Raw genomic sequence first — 12,011 nt, forward strand, 5'->3', positions numbered from 1 at the left:
TCTGTCTCTCTCTCTCTGTCTCTCTCTCTCTCTCTCTCTCTCTCTCTCTCTCTCTCTCTCTCTCTCTCTCTTTCTCTCCCTCCCTCCCTCTGTCCTCTTTCCTTCTCTCCTTTCTACTCTTGCCTTAAGTCTAATAACCACAAGTGACATGGCCAAAGTGAATACATTTTCCTAGATGATGGCAGGTTTCCAGTTACTTTCTGCCTGAGAAGGTAAGTCACTCACACTCTAGGTAGAGCCTGAGAATTCAGAGATGGGAAGATCTGGGTTTGTGGCCTTCCTCAGCAGGTGTTTGACTATGGGAGAGCTGCTTCCCTTGCTCAACCCCAGCCCTCTCATCTGTGAAATGGAGATAGGAATCCTGGAACCACCAGCCCTGCCCAGAAATGTGGGTAGAGTGTCCTGTAAACAGCAGCACATTTCAGAGCAGGGAGCTGCAAGACAAACAGCGAGGATGCCCTGGGGTACCTCTCTTCTCAGGGGTAACCGAAGGCAGACAAGTGGCCTGGCTTATTCCCTGCCCTTCAAAATGCCCATGAAGAGAATATGGAAATGGAAGATTGTTATCAGCTCCTTAAGGGCTGTACCTGTTTTTATCCCAAGACAGTAGGGGGAGCCATTGTGCACAGAGCTCTAGGTCATGAAGACCTGAGTTCAAATCCAGCCTTGGACACTTACTAGCTGTGCGACCCTGGGCAAATCATTTAACCTATGCTTGTCTCCATTTCCCCAAATATAATTGAGTTGGGGCATTGATGATAACCCCTCCTACGATTATTGTGAGGATCTAATGAGACAATATTTGTAAAGAACTGAGCTTATTTTTCAGAGCACCAAGGAGAATGTCTGGCATCTAGAGATGGCAGTGTGGAGTAGTGGACATAGTGTGTCCAAGGATCTGGCTTCAAATCTTGGTTTAGTCACTTACTACTTGTATGACCATGGATGAGTCCCTTTACCTCTTGGGACCTCCACTCCCTCCCTCTTCTGTAAAATTAATGCATTGGACCTAATTAGCTCAGAAGACTCATCCCCTCTCAACCTAGGTCCCTGTGATCAAGTAGGCACTTAAGAAATGACTATTGCATAAAATTAAATGGAGATCACCCAAAGGTACACTGTGAAGTGTTACTGTTCCTCAGTTGGCTGGGGGTCAGGGATGAATATTGCTTGAAGAGACCTTAATGTAACCCAACCTGCTCTCCTTATTTCATAAGTTAGAAAATTGAGGCTTTAGAGGGAGGGAGGGACTTGTCCAAGGTCACACAGCTAGTCGGTGGAAGAGGGAAGGGAAAGAAGCATTTATTAAGTACCTACTGTGTTCCATGCCCTGTGCTAAGCACTTTTTACAAATAGTGTGCTATTTGATCTTCACAGTAATTATTTCCATTTCATAGCTGAGGAAACTGAGGCAGGAAAAGGTTAAGTGGCTTGTCCAGAGTCACACAGCTAGTAAATGTCTGAGGCTGGATTTGAATTCAGGTCTTCTTGACCCTAGTCTCCTAGCTCTCTCCACTGCAACACCAGACACCTCTAAGCTGGGACTATATCTCAGGCCTTCTGATTGAATGAATTAATAATGCATGAACTAATTGATAAATGGGAAAATATTATGAAGCTCTTCCTAGCTTTCAGGAAGTGGATATAAATATGAGAGGGAAGGCAGGCCCTGCCCTCAGGTAGCCCACATTCTAATAGGAGTAGAAAACCCCTAAAGGGCAGAGATGACATCCCAGAAAGGATATTTTGGCCAGAGAGAATCATAACAGAGTAGGCTGATACAGTAACTAGGGAGTGATTTTGATTTTGATTTTCAGAACTGTGAAAGAGGAAGAGGGGAAGCAAGGAGCACGTCTCTAGTATAAAGATCGTTGTTGAGAAGACGGTCAAGGGAGGCAGGGCTGGAGCCCACTTCGATGAGATGGTCCTTGGGAGGCTCTTAGCAGCCAGGACAGTGAGACCCAGGGGCAGGAGTCTGTAGGATCAACGCATTCATTCTGCATTTCTTGGTCATTTCACGAGAATAAGAAACTGCTGGTTTAGTGAATCATATTACTATCACATTTTCCCCCCAAATAAGAACAGTTAATATTATTTAACACTTAGTATGTACTGTATTAAACACATTATAATTATTATCTCGTTTGATCATTCCAATAACTATGCTACTATCATCCCTGAGGCAGAGAGAGTTTAAGTAATTTGCCCAGGGTCATACAGCTAGGGAGTCTCTTAGCTGGGATTTGAACTCAGGTCTTCCTGATTCCTACTCTGTCATTCTGTCCACTGTGGGACAAGGGCTAAGAGCTGAGTTTCTTCTAGAACTCTGCTCTGATTGGAAACCACACAGCCCATGTGCCGTACAGAAGCTGTCACTTCAGCTGTTATGTGAATGAAGACATAATACCAGGCAATCTTGTCCCATGAAGGAAGGCCGGAGTGCCCTGTAAATATTTGTCTTGTACAGAGTAAAGATGGCCTCCATTGAACCAGTGTTAATCATTCTTTGCCACAAGGCAGGGCATGTCATCACAACAAAAACACTGAGCCTGTTTCATCTCTAGACTGATTCACCAGGAGAATGCTAACCAACCATTGAGTATAGTCTCTCCCAAGCTCAGACTGGATCCCATCTCCATGGCATTAAAGAAATCGGGCCCTGTCTAAAGGAAATCAAACATCAGCTTTTAGAGGCACAATGGAAGTATAATGAAGATACCGTGAACCAAGCGTCCAAAAATCCATATCCCTATTCCCAATTACTCATTCACTACCCACCTGTGTGTCTTTTGGAACGTCCCTCTCTATGACTGTACTTTCATTGATGAAATGGAGACACTGGAAGAATTGCTTCCCAAAATCACATTTGGTTTTCACATTCACATCCAAGGTTGCAAGGCCCTTTCTCTCTGTACTATCCTTTCTTCTCAGATTCATTCCACCTCTAACATTCTCTGGATCTCTTTTTCCACATCTATAAAACGAGGTTGGATCAAACTGTCTTTTAAGTTCCTTCCCATTTGAAAAGCGCTTCTTAGGTCCCACCTAGTTCACATATTCTATGCTCTAATTTCTCTCCTAGCACTGCCATCCAATGTTTTCTTCCATCCCACCATTCTGTGTTGTGTGTTCTTATCAGTTCTAACGTTCCGAGATTTAGTCTCTTCTTTGCTAAAATGAGGATTCGCAGTAGATGGTTTTTATTATCCCCTCCATCTCTGATAATCTGTATTAAGGACCCTTTCAGTTTAATCCAATGGGCATTTATTAAATGTCTACTCTGTCTCCTAGCTTGGCACTTGTCTTTTCACAAAGACTGATATGGCATAGTCTAATGTCAAGGGAATTCAATCTAGTTGGAAAGTAGAATTCAGTAAAGGGCACTGTACATATGAAAGTAATTGAAAATGAGGATATGGATTTTTTGACTCCTGGGTATCTTCAGGATAAATAGCCCCAATTGCATCAATATGTTCCCATATGGTATGGTCTCTGGTCCCCTTCACATTCTTGTTACCTTCCTTTGCATCTCCCCCATTTTGTTAACATCCTGCCTAAAACGTAACACCCCAAAGTGGACCCAGTACTCTAGCTGTGGTCTGAGTAGAGTATCATACAATGGGACCATTATTTCCATCACTATGGACACTCTTCTTTTGTGGTACTCTAAGATCAACTTAGGGAATCTAACTTCCATAAAATATTTGTTTTCAGTCCACTAAATCCAAACCAATCAAATAAGCATTAGTGATAGAGACTGCAAGGTCCCATACTCGATTTAGCAAAAAGGAAAAGAAAAAAAAATTCTCAGAATGCTTTCTTTTTTTCTAAGGAATTGTGGTCTATGAATTCTGCCTTTATTAAGGACTTGCGTAAATGATTTCTTCTACCCAAATGTAGGATTTTACATTTATTCTAGTAAATGATGTCTTCTATTACTAAAGTGTGGCACTAAGATGTCATTCAAAAGTCCAACCCAGTCAATCCATTGGGGGTGACCCTATGCGAGCATTGAAATCTGAGTGAGTGGAAGGAAAATATACCCATATTGACAAAAGCATGGGTTTTGTGTTTCATCCTACACCAAAGTACATTTCCTCTTATTTGATCCCTCATTCTGGCCTGCGGAGAGCTTTTCTCGGCTTCTGACTATCATCTGACGTGTTTGCTATCTCTTCTAGCCTCATGTCATCTGCAAGTTTGACAAGTGGTTGAGTCAGGAAGACAAAACAAACACACATGAAACAGTCACAGAATGTCCCACTAGACTTAGGTCTTCATTTTATACCTCCTTGTATTTCCATCAAAAGACTTCAGATAAGTGGGAGATGGATCAGAGGAGTCTGAGGAGGTTTACCGAAGAAGGGATCCTAGAGCCCTAATTACCCCACCCCCAGATTAGCTTGCCCTCTTCTGATTGCTCATACTGACAATATCCGAAGTTGTGTTTTTTTAAAAAGGTATCCTAATGACAGCACTTTGCTTCTTGTTTGTCCTTCATTCTTGAAGAGGACCTAAACCTCAGAAAGGAGATGTTATCACTTGCACGTGAACTGGATTTAAGTGAAGCAGCATTGTGCAAAATCACCAGCCTCACTCTCTCCTCCAGAGCCTATGATAAATCTGAATGACTGTGAATGCATTCAGAGTCTAAGACTGTGTTTCTTTAGTAATCCGCTAAAATTTGGCAATTTTCAAGTTTTAATTCTAGCCTGCCTCCAATAAAAATTTAGCACAAATGTGTACCATTTTTGCCTTATTAACAAATGGCATATTTGGCCCTGAGGTTGGCTTAGGACAGAAAGCTCTCTCTGTTTCTGGGGCTGGGTTCTTGTGTTAAAGTCTGTGGGCTGAAGGATGAGTCATTAGGGAAAATCACATGTCCTTGGCATGTCTCCTTGCCTTCTATCTGAAAGTCAAAATAGAAGTTTCCATGGAAAGACGCCATCCCACCAGGCGCTGAGATTCTCCTTTAAGTCATCACTGTTTGGGAGGCCCAAAGAGAAGGATTCCATCTGAATCCCAAAGATATTGGCCTGAGTCAGAGAACACAAGAAGGGGGTATTCACCAGGCAGTCAGTTAACACACACTTATTAAGTGCTTACTACACGTCAAACATTGTTCATAGCATTGGGGATACAAAAACAGGCCAAAATATAGTCACCGGTCTCAAGGAATTCACAATATCTTGGCAGGTGGGGAGGGAGACATGCAAAAAAAATGTAAATATACAAAATGTTTGTAGTAAATAAAAGGGAAGGCACTATTGGGGATGGAAGTGGAAAGGCAGGAAACTGCCATCCTGCAGAAGGTGGGATTTGAGCTGAATCTTTAAGGAAACCAAGGAGACCAAAAGTGGGGGTGAGGATGGAGAATATGTCAAGCATTTGGGATGGTGAAAATGCCCAAGCAGAAGATGGGAGTGTTGCTTGTGAGGAACAGCAAGAAGACCAAGTACCATGGGGTTGTAGCGTGCATAGATGGGAGTGAGAAGAATGGAAAAGGAGAAAGGGGTGGGGTCATAAAGGAGGTAGAAGAGAGTGTAGCTGGTAGAGGAGGGATGGCCTAGGAAGGAACTGACATGTGGAGGGATTGGAAGTCATGGTGAGGATACGGTATGGTATGGGTAGAAGTAAGAGATATAAATTGGAATGGCAATATGCTATAATCAGATAAGGGAATTTGGGAGTTCACAAATATGAAAGTAGGACTCTTGTGGGTGACAGTGAAATTGAAGTATGAACACTTCTGTGTAACTGAGGTCATGGGAACTCAATAAATTGTGGGACTGAAGGATTTGGGTATTTGAGGGAGTATCAATTTGTATGTTGGCATTCTCTTGTCATGTCATAGTGGCTAGAGCACTGGGCTTGGAGTCAGGAAGTCCTGAGTTCAAATCCACTCTCAGACATTTACTAATGTGTAACCTCTGTCTGCCTCAGTTTTCTCAACTGTTAAATGGGGGTAATAATAACATTTATCTCTCAGGGATGTTGTGAGAATCAAATGAGATTTGTAAAGTGCTTAACACAGTGCTTGGCACATAGTAGGTGTTTGATAAATGCTTGTTTCTTTCATCTCCCTCCCTTTCCCTTCTTCCCCTTCTCTAAAATGAGAGCAGGGGTTGCGGTAGAGAGACTTGGAGCTGAACATTGAAGGAAAGAGGATACTCTAGAAATGAGCATATAACAGCAACCAGAACTTTCATTGAGGGCACCACCCCTCCCCATCTATCCCCTGACCCTAGGAAGGTATTGCGAAAGAGCTCCTCCCTGACTACCTGATCGCTCCCCATTCTAACATTCTGTGTTCTAAATCTGACATTCTCTATTCTAAGGTCCCCTCTAGCTCTGATATTCTGTGTTCTATGTTCTAAGGTCCCTTCCACCTCTCACGTTTTATATTCTAAGACTCTTCTCAAATATGACATTTTCTGTTCTAAAGTCCATAAGACAGAGTTTACTTCAAAGGTCCTTGCCTGTAAAACTCAGAATGTCAGGAAAGTGTGATACCAGTTTCCAGGCTAACTGTCTTCAGATTCAGGAGGCCTGGCCATGGAAATCAGAAAAGGTCAATCCATGTGGCCAAGAATGGGGGAGGAGGTAAAAGAGGCATCCATCTGCCTTTCATAGATGGTGGCGAATGTCATGGAACCAGAATGTAGCTGCCAATCTCCCCAAGGTAGCTAGTTAGAGGGAACTTAACCTTCTTCCATCCCTTGTTCAGGGAATTATATTGAGAGGCTGGTAAAAAGCCAGGGAGATACTTTCCCCTCACGAAGAATGACCCCAGGAAGAATTTTAGTGCCTGGTTAAGTTACTTTAAAAATTATCTGTGAAGCTTTTCTCTTTTGTGGCGGCTTGCAAGATGCCTTCCCAACTAAAGAAGACGCAGAAGCTCCGCAGGCACATCAGCCGCGGCCATGGGTGCATTGGCAAGCACCGAAAGCACCCCGGAGGCCGTGGCAATGCAGGAGGGCTGCATCATCACTGGATCAACTTAGACAAATATCATCCAGGTTATTTTGGTAAAGTGGGTATGAGGCATTACCACTTGAAGAAAAAACAAAGCTACTTCCCAACTGTCAACCTTGATAAGCTGTGGACACTGGTCAGTGAGCAGACCAGGATAAATGCTGCCAAAAACAAGGAGGGCCTTGCCCCTATCATTGATGTTGTACAGTCGGGCCACTACAAAGTCCTAGGAAAAGGGAAACTCCCCAAGCAGCCAGTCATTGTGAAGGAGTTCTTCAGCAGGAAAAAATCAAGGGCGTTGGTGGAGCCTGTGTCCTTATGGCATAAACATCCAACGTTAGCAAATAAAACCCATGACTTCATTGTCCAAAAAAACAAATTATCTATGAAAACTTGTCTTTGAAAAGAACTGTAGACTCATAATATTAAGCCTAAAGGTGACATAGAGGCATGTATCATGAAAACTGAAAGGGAACTCTCAACAGAGCATCGGAGTGAGAAAGTACTGTATTATATAGCATGTCAAAGCTCGAAAGGTCTAGAACACAGTTACCTAGAGTTTAGAACCTTAGAACACAGTTAATCCCAGCTTGGTAGCATCTTAGAAAATAGACCATCAGAGCTGGAAAGCTCTCTTCCTACCTTCAGACATAGACTCTAGGAGTGGAGAGAAATCTTAGAGTAGATAACATTCATTACCAGAGGTGGAAAGTATCATAGAACACAGGATGTTAGAGGTAAAGGAGCTTTAATCTTGGAATTTCATGGTCTGGATCTCCTTAGAACATGATTTAGAATATCAGAGCTATCTTATGTCAGTTCTGGAAGGACTTAAGCACTTTGATGGTGGAAGTTTGAGTTGGAAAGTACCATAGAGCATATGTTGTAGCTGGAATGTAGACAATGAAATTTTAGATCTGTGGGGGAACTTAGAGAATGTCAGGCCTGGGAGGGCCTTAGAACAGGGAATGTCAGAGAGGGGAAGGATTTTAAAACAAGGTATGTCAGAGACAGGGAATGTCAGAATGACAAGGGGCCTGAGAACAGGGGATGATGTCAGAATTGGGAGATGCCTTAGAACTGGGGATGTCAAGATTGGCAGGGAGCTTAGGACACAGAACATCAGTGGTGTGAGGGAGCTTAGAATCACAGACTCATTGAACATCAAAACTTAAAGGTACTCATGGAAATCATGTGGTCCAGTTCGCTCCTTTTAAGCTCTAGCAAAGATACAAAGATGTCAAAGTCACCCCATTTTTTAGTTTTGCTAACCAGATGCCCCTCCAATCCCCCAGAACATACTTGCATCTCTTTCTCAGTAGCCTTCTCATGATGACAGCACCTCTGACCCTTTCACCCTCTGCTTTGATTAGTGAGCTCCTCCCCTAAACCTCCATTGGAGGAAGTGTCTATTTCCACCACACTAACTTTTCCCTCATTGCTTCCACCTACACCTACCTTTCATGTGGTGCATGTGCGTGTGTGTGTGTGCGTGTGCGTGTGTGTGCGTGTGTGTGTGCGTGTGTGTGTGTCTTCGTCGCCATACGGTAACCTCCTATTGGGTGACACTGTCTTTTCTTTTGGCTTGTATTTACATCCCCTAGTTGCTTAGCACAGTATCCTGCACATAGCAAGTGCTTAATAAATGCTTCATCTAATCTAATCTAAATGATCTCTGCAAGATTCTGAAAGGAAGAGCCCTGCTGAGAGGGAGTGCTATATTTTTAAGTAAAGCCTGGGATCCCACTGTGGAACTGAGTCTACATTATTATTATTTGCTACTTGGAGATTTCCTGAAAGATAAAGGAGCCATAGAAAAAATGAAAAACAACAAAGGGAAACTCATAAAAAAATTAATCTCTGAGTAGTAATTGCTCCATAAAAATAATTGAGTTGAAGGAAAAATACAAACCGTGCTGAGTACTTTAACGATGTAAATAGTCAAAATATGGCTAAAAGTTCTAAATAGCAGCATGTTGGGCTCTGAAAACAATGATCCAGAAGGAGCCCAATGTGGAAGTTGTGTACCTGAGTGCATAGACAAGATAGCCCCCTCACCAGTCACCTGAGGGGCATCATTAACCCTCCAGAGGCTCTTCCACTTCTTGCTGCCCACTGCCTAAATCTCTATCAATTAGAGGTCCTCCTTAAGGAACTTCTGGAGATGTGCATTTTGCCTGGGTTAATCAATCAAAATCAATCAATACCAAATTAGAAGAAAGGATAAAGACATGAAGCCACTGTGGGTGATTACTGCTATTCCAAACCTATTTATTTAAACAAGTTGTTGACTTTGAAGAAACAGTTGGAAATGGACCAAAGCAAAGGTGCTGTTTCTAACTGTCACTATTTCTTAGTGTGGTTTAACTGATGCAAAATATGGTAATTGCCATGATGAAGAGAGGAAAATACTCTCCAGGAACTGCCTTAGGTGACCAGGCAGAATCTGCTGCCTAGAGGAACTTCAGGGCAGTCAAGATCCAGACCAGCTCTGATCAGACTAACCTGGGAAAAATAGTGGAGGTAGATGGAGGATAGAGGCAACTTCATATTTCCAGAAGAAGAAAAAGAAAGAAATGAGGGGAAAAGTGATATCCTTTGCATTTCTATTTGTCTCTCCAGTAACACAGAACTGATGGTATATTTTCTTTTCTTCTTTCCTCCACCTTCCTTTCTCTTAATCTCTTCCTCTTTCCCTTTCTTCCTTTCTTTTTCTTTCTTTCTCTATCTCTTTCTTCCATTCTTTCTTTTTTTTTTAAAAGCAATAGGGGTTAAGTAACTTGCTCAAGGTTACACAGCCAGTTATTTCTGAGTGTGGTACTGAGTATCTGAGCCCGGATTTGATCCAGGTCATCCCGACACTGGAGCCAGTGCTCTTACTCGCTGAGCCACCAGGCCGCCCCTATCTTCCATTCTTTCTTTCTTCATTCATTCCTTTTTTCTTTCTCTCCTCCTCCTCCCCTCTTCCTTCCTCTATCCTTTCTTCTTCCCTCTATCCTCCCTTCATTTCTTCTTCCTCTATTCTTTCTTTCTTTCTTTCCTTCTTTCTTCCTTCCTTCCTCCCTCCCTCCCTCCCTTCTTTCCTTCCTTCCTTCCTTTCTTCCTTCCTTCCTTCCTTCCTTCCTTCCTTCCTTCCTTCCTTCCTTCCTTCCTTTCTTTCTTTCTTTCTTCCTTTCTTTCCTTCTTCCTTTCTTCAATACATTCATTCATCCAAATGCTCTACATGACTCTGTTTGCCGATGCCATTATTTTTAATACGTTAAGAATTGTGACTTTTCCACAAATTCCATGGTCATTTAAAATATAATTAGCCTAACAACTCACACAGGAATAAAACAAGTGAATAATAAATTAAACCTACCAAGATTATTAAGTACAATTTGATGCTCAGTCTATTAAGTTAGCCCAAAAGTACTTTTGTCTTGGACTAGCATAGAACATTGTCAGTGAGCTGGATCAAGAAGCCAATAGTAAGTAACATAAAAGGCTGGACTGAATGTGTGAAGTTTTAATTTGAAAGTGTCTCCTTGCTATCCTAATCTATTTTTTTATGTGAAAATAAAATGTTTATTTCATCTCTTATTTTTTAAATCCCTTTCATTTCTGAATGTATGTCCCCGATGCGCTACCTAGAAAACTATAATGAAGAATTTTTAAAAGAGAGGGGAAAAAAGTTAATCATAACTAAGTAAAATGTAATCTGATTCTAACATCATATGCAGTGTTCCACCCCCTACTCCTCCACCTCTTCAAGGAAGAGATGGAAGTGCATTTTCTTACCTCTTCTCTAGGTCCAAGTTTTTTCAATATAATTATATCCCTTCTATTCATGTGGTTGTTCTTTCTATTTGAATTATTACTATATCTTCCTTGTTCTGCTTATTTCACTCTGAATCAATTTATATAAGTCTTCCCAAGCTTCTCTGAATCCTTCGCATTTGGCATTTCCTATGACACTGTGATATTACATTATGTTCATTAACCAGAGTTAATTAATATTGGGCATATGGGTGTTTTTTTTTCTAGTTTTTGAAAATCCCATCTTTTTACTAGCAATGGTCTCCTGACCAAGTAGTGTGGCTGTGGATGCATGGCCATCACATGTTGCTACATGGAGTGTAAATTGCTACTTGTGTGTAAGTATGCAAGATATAAAGGGCATCCTTACCCAGAAATGGTGGAGGAGGGAGAAACAGCATTAGATGGACAATCTAAGTGTAGCACTAAGAGTACCCATAGACTTCTAGAAGAAGGTCTCCAGTATATTGCATTGATTTTCTCTGGATGCTTTATTGGAGTATATAGGTAAGAATTTCAGAAGATGAGAAGATGTGAATGGGTTGCAATCTGTACCAGTGAAATGTCTGTATCTATATAGATCCATGGAATATCAAAGTAAGCATTATGATCTCATTTTACAAATGAAAACCATGGAGCTGAAGGGGCCTGCCCAAGGGTTTCAGCTCATCTCTTTAACTTTTTATCATTCCAAAAGTAATATGCTATGTATTCATCTACATTGTCCCTCCCTGGTCCTGACTCTATAAACCCACAATTTATTTTCCATTCCTCCACTCTTCTCTTTCTGTCTCACTATCCTCCTTCACTTTCTTTCTGTCTACTTCTTTCTCCCTCTCTTTATTCTTCTCATCTTTCTCCTCTCTCTTTCTTTTTCCCCATTCCATTTCTCTCTACATCTGTTTCTCAGTTTCTTTTTTACCTTCTGCTATTCTTCTGTCACTATCCCCCTGTCCTCTGCATGTCTCATTATCACCTTCTTCCTATTCTTTATATCTGTTCCTTTCTTTCTCTTTAGTCTTCCTATGCCACTTTTTGTCTGCTTCTCTCTTTCTCCTCTGTCCCTCTGTTCTTCTTTTCTTCTTCCCTCACTGTATGCTCTTTCCTGTCTCTTTTCCCCTTCCTCTATTTCAGTCTGTCCTTCTGTCCTATCTTCTCTTCCCTCTTTTCTCTGGCTGCCTTTCTTTTTCTCATAATCCAGTCCTTATATTCAGTCCTCTGTCTCTGTCTCTGTCTCT

The 12,011-nt window shown here is 41.7% G+C and overlaps 1 pseudogene; it reads left to right on the top strand.

Moving 5' to 3' along the window:
• Positions 1 to 6,847: 6,847 nt before the first annotated feature.
• On the top strand, positions 6,848 to 7,302 carry LOC138156282 (large ribosomal subunit protein uL15 pseudogene; annotated as a pseudogene).
• Positions 7,303 to 12,011: the final 4,709 nt, after the last annotated feature.

This window comes from Petaurus breviceps, unplaced genomic scaffold, assembly GCF_028583685.1.
Source record: "Petaurus breviceps papuanus isolate PSGF00001 unplaced genomic scaffold, PetGlider_PUasm1.0 99, whole genome shotgun sequence".
In the NCBI taxonomy this organism is placed as follows: Eukaryota; Metazoa; Chordata; class Mammalia; order Diprotodontia; family Petauridae; genus Petaurus; species Petaurus breviceps.